The following is a 5682-nucleotide window of genomic DNA, read 5'->3' on the forward strand; positions in this document are numbered from 1 at the left end:
GGGTGGTGGTGGGGGGCCGCCCTGTCATCTCACCACAGGATATAGGGGGCTCCCTGCTCCGGCACACCTCCCCCCTCCTTTCTTCCTCTGTTCCTCCACTGACCTTGGTGTTCACGCAGCTGCAGCAACTCCTCCTCACAAGTCCGACTGCCCGTCACCACGTCCCTTCTTAAATATGATATCGCAGAGGCGCAGCTGATTGGCTCAGTTTTTCAAACAGAAGTGCAGCTGACTTGGAGCTGGGGGAGCTTCGAGAAGCTTCTCACAGGGCCCCACCCCGATAGCCCCCTCCCCTGCCACCAAAAATCTCCACCACTCACTCAACCCAGGACATTCCACCCCTCACCTCTGCGAATCATGTATTTAAGAATTAAGAGATCCAACATTTAGTACAGAAAATAGCAAACACATCAACATCAGAACAAAGAGTAGGCAAAACCAGAATGAAAAGAACTTCCCCACACCCAAATAAAACATAACTGACAAAATACTGAGACACAATACAGAACGTCCACCCATAGTCTCTTCACCACACCTGAAAAAAACTTCCCCACAATTACAACTACAGACATTACAAAGATCATTCCACTAACAGAGTTCAGTCTGTATTTTGCTCGCTACCTCTCCCAATTAATATCCTTATCACATCGCAAACCTCTGCCCCACATTGGGAGCCAAAAACTGTCGTGGTTTGAGCCTACTCAGCAGCTAAATGCCACACAGCCGCTCACCCATCCTCCCCCCACTTGGGAATGGGGAGGGAATCGGAAGGGCAAAGGGAGACTCACAGGTTGAGATAAAAACAATTTAATAACAGAATAATACACTGATAGCAATATCAGTAGGTAATGTACAATACAGCTGCTCACCACCCACCTGCTCCCAGCCAGCAATCCCAAACACAAAGCCACCACTGCAACACTCCCAGAAGCAGCAGCCTCTCCCAGCCCTCTCCTGCCTTTATATGGTGAGCATAATGTCACATGATATGGAATATCAGCCAATCCCGGCCCAGCACTCCAGCTGTGCTCCCCCCACCCCCGCACACAAGTGAGGGCACTAGGACCTGGGGATCCCCTGGGGTCTCAGTGTGCTGCAGCACTCCTCCAGCTACTAAAACAAACAGGAACTCTATTCCAGCCCGAACCAGGACAGAAAGTCACTGAGACAGCTGATCCATTACACTGAGGGATCAGCAGATCTGCCAGAGACCTCTTAAAGTGCCTTCACCCACTACTCTATATACCAACAGTACCAAGATCACCTTTGCCTGAGGGTTAAACTTTTGGCTGAGGTGCTGCTTAAGACATGCAAACACAGAGCTGTCCCTGGGCAGTGTCCTGCTGCCAGGAGGGGTCTGCAGGGCAGAGCTGAGCACACAGCGGGTGGGATGGGGGCTGGCAGCACTGACAGGGAGGTGACATTTGGACAGAGAAATGGCTCCAGGCAGGGAGATCTCCAGGGAGCAGAGACCAGACCACTCCTCTGTATCCCATTCTGTTCAGCTGTACAGGGACAGAGAGAACATTTTGGAGAAATGGAATTTGAAAATGGGCTCTTCCATGCTTACAGAAGTCAAATTTCTTCTTCAAGTATGTTGTTAATTACATCATCCTCCAGTGGAGAGAGCTGTAAGCAGAGGGCACCCGTGTGGTAACCAGCAGGTCACTCAGGGCAGATCAGCTCTTCCGACTCTGCACTAGGGCACAGGGAGCCCTTTTCTCCCTCAGCTCTCCCCCATGTTCAGGGTGAGAGCCATGTGAAAGATGAGAATTTCTGCCACTTCAGAGAAGGTACCCTCACTCAGCAACAACTCAAATTTGAGATCACTACTAAAAAAGGAATGATGTTATTCTAAAGAAAGAGAAGTAATTCTGAGGGGATTCTCTGTGGGAAAAAAAAAAAAAAAAATAGCTTGGGCTCAAAGAAGTCTGCTCTAACTTGTCAGTATCTGTTGGAGAACGGCTCAGAGACAAGGGTCATGAGCCCCCCGAGCAGTTGTACGATCTGAGCCTGTTCTAAGGGCTGATGCTGCCTCGCTGATGCTGGGCCTCACTAGGGTTTGCCTGCAGCTGCTTGCAGCTGCTGATACATGAGGAATGTCAAGGACACTTCGGCCTTGTGTATCGTGGTGTGTCGAAAGCAAGTTAAGAGGAATTAGAAGTAGTGGTCTGAGAAACCTAGTGTTGTGGTAACGGTGGCCTGAGAAACTTTGTGTTATGGTACCTCTGTGTATCGAAAACAAGTCAAGAGGAATTAGAAATAGTGGCATGAGAAACTTAGTGTTATGAGCAGCTTGTGCTGTTAGCTAACTGCAAGTAGGTGGACCGTGCGAATACAACCTTTAGAGCTTAAGCCAATCAGCTAGTGACTAGTATGCATAATATTTAGTGTTGTCTGTATAAATATATGTACCCTGGTCCAATAAAGATATGTGATGCTCTATCACACACATTGAGTCCGTCTCGGCGTGTCGTTCCTCCGCAGCTCCACAAGATGGCACCCGAACAGGGACCTGCACAGAAGAATAACACGGATGGAGCAGCGGACACGGAGAAGCGCCGGGTACAGCAGCACCCGGGGACCGAGACCAGACGCGTAGAAGCGCCACATACAGCAGCACCCGGGGAATTGAGAGCGGACGTGGAGAAGCACCGGCTCCAGCAGCGCCCGGGTGATCGAGAGCGGACGCTGAGAGGTGCCGGCTACAGCAGCACCTGGGGGGGTCGAGACCGGAAGCGGAGAAGCGCCGGCTCCAACAGCGTCCAGGGGGTCAAGACCGGAAGCGGAGAAGTGCCAGATACAGCAGCGTCCGGGGGGTCGAGACCGGAAGCAGAGAAGTGCCGGATACAGCAGCGCCTGGGGGGTCGAGACGGGAAGCGGAGAAGTGCAGGATACAGCAGCGCCTGGGGGATCAGAAACGGACACGGAGAAACACCAGATACAGCAGCGCCCGGGGAATCAAGAACGATCGAACATTGGATCTCCGATGTGTCATTCCGAGGACCTGAACCAAGATAGAGGGTCGCTCTCTGCAAGGGCTACTGGCAAGAGCTGCAACTGGTGCCTTAATCACGGAGCATCAGCAACATGTCAAAGTAAGGGAACATTACTGTGCCTTAGACAGGGAGCACAGGGCCGACGGTGCCTTAATCAGGGGTGGGTCGGCGGTAACGGTACTGTGCCTTAGTCAAGGAGCACAGGACCGGAGGTGCCTTAATCAGGGAGCACCGGGCCGGCGGGAGCGTTACTGTGCCTTAGCCAGGGAGCACAGGGCCGACAGTGCCTTCATCAGGGGTGGGTCGGCGGTAACGGTACTGTGCCTTAGCCAGGCAGTGCAGGACCGGAGGTGCCTTAATCAGGGAGCACCAGTCGACGATATGGAACAGGAGGTAGCTCTGGATTTATTACAGTGCTTTTTAGAAAAACGGGGAGTAGATTGTGTAAAATCACTTGCGGGATTAGTAGCGTTATGACAGGTCAAAGGATGTTTTCAAAATCCTAATTCTCTTTTTGATGTCGAGGATTGGAGACGATTAGGTGATGTTTTATGGGATATGGTAATTGACAAGGATAAAGCTGCAAGGAAAATGATGAAACCGTGGAGGAAGGTGGTGAATAATATTAAGCGATATCAGCTTGAAAAGAACCTTGCAGCTGTGGCAACTACAAAGTTGGGGGGGGAAAGTTCCACTGTTACCCCAGAAAGTGATGTATCCGGATCTATGCTTTTTGACAGTGATCATATTCCTGTACCATCAACAGGAGTGCCAGTTTCTGTTAACATAAATAGGGGAAGTCTGGAGGCCAGCCCCACCCCAGTGCCCTTATAGTCATGCTCCCCCACCCCCCCCAACCTCGGAGGCGGGGTGGGAGAGGGAAGATGGCCTCCCAATGCGGTCAGATACAACGAAAGCACAGGGGTGGGTACGTCATGTTGACTGGCGGGAGATCATGCGCCAGGCGGCAGAGGATAAGCAATATGACATTGTTGGTACCCTCTCTGAGAATCTGGCATTTCCAGTTTGATTCAAATGGGCTGAAGATGGAGCCGTTTATGGCAGCCATAGTCCATTGAACTGGAAAATGCTCTCGCAGTTGCGTAGTACTGTTAATGAGTCTGGGTTACATGGTGAACCCACGAAGCAGTTATTAAATTACATATGGGGGGTAACTCTTTTGTGTCAGGAAGATATTAAGGTTGTTATGAAAATGATTATGACCCAATCTCAGTTATTGATATGTCAGGCCCACTGGCAACGACTCTGTGAAATAGCAGCTCAACAGCCCAGACAGCAGCATGACCCACTGTTTGGGGTAACTGTGGAACAGCTTATAGGAGTGGGGCAATATATTACCATAGACGCTCAAATGCAGCAAGGTCCAGATGTCTGCCTGGAGGCCATGCGGACAGCAAGGCTAGCCATAGCCGCAGTTAAAACAGCCCCCCCTTCTCCATCTTATATGGCAATAAAACAGGGACGGGTCAAAACCTTTGCACAGTTCATTGATCGGGTAACCGCAGCTATAGAACAGGCAGAGGTTCAAGACTGGATGAAACCTGTGCTCCTCAGGCAATGTGTTTTAGAAAATACTAACCCAGCAACAAAGTCTATTATACTAACATTTCCTGGGGATGTTACAATAGAGCAGATGTTGGAATGTATGAGCAGGGTGCCTGTAGGCCCCCAGGCTATGTTGGTAGAAGCAGTTCGGGAGTTAGGGAGGGACCTGATTCAGGCCCAGCACCAAGCCTTTGCTGCCCTAGCCCCATTACGTCCATCTGAGAAGCAACAGTGACCACCGACGTGGCACTGTCCCAAGTGTTTTCGATGCGGGCAAGAAGGACACATTCGACGAGAATGCCCTGTTCGACGAGTCTGGTGCGGGAAGTGCAACATGAATAGCCATAACACCAGTGCATGTGGGCGATCGGGAAACGCCCAAATGAGCGCGACGGGCTGCCGCGCAACGACAACAGTGGCAGCCCCTGCACAGCTAGACAACAGCCTGATACTGCCTCAGCAAGTTCCAGCCCCTGCCAACAAGAATCCGTTCCTGCGAGTGCCCTCCAGCCAGCCACTAGAGGGAGCCTCGGCTTGGACCTGGCGACAGCAATAGGTGTTACACTGATCGATCAACAACCGCAAAGGATTGCAACTAAGGTTACGGGCCCAGTGGTAATTAATGGACAGCCACAAGGTGCTTTACTAATTGGGCGATCATCAAGCAGCATTAAAGGACTGTTTATTCTGCCAGGAATTATTGATGCTGACTTTACTGGGACTATATGCATAATGGTACAGACTTTATTTCCCCCAATTCATTTTCCAGCAAACAGCAAAATTGCTCAATTTGTGCCTCTGCCCCAACTGACCAAAGAGATGGAGGCCTCCCCCACGGTTACCAGGGGAACCGCTGGCTTTGGATCAACAGTAGATTTGGCTCTGCTAACTATGGCAATGAATAGCTGTCCGGTGACCGACGTTACCTTCTGCTTGAATGGGACACAGATTTGCCTTACTGTATTATTGGATACTGGAGCCGACCTCACCATTGTGGACAATAACCATTGGCCACCCAACTGGCCTTTGGTACCTATGGCTCGTGGGGTTGAAGGAGTTGGGGGACACTCATCAGTGATGCGCAGCAGAGAGCACATTCGAGTGATCATAGATGGGA

Source organism: Tyto alba, unplaced genomic scaffold (assembly GCF_018691265.1).
Source record: "Tyto alba isolate M040663 unplaced genomic scaffold, T.alba_DEE_v4.0 Super-Scaffold_15, whole genome shotgun sequence".
NCBI classification, from domain to species: domain Eukaryota; kingdom Metazoa; phylum Chordata; class Aves; order Strigiformes; family Tytonidae; genus Tyto; species Tyto alba.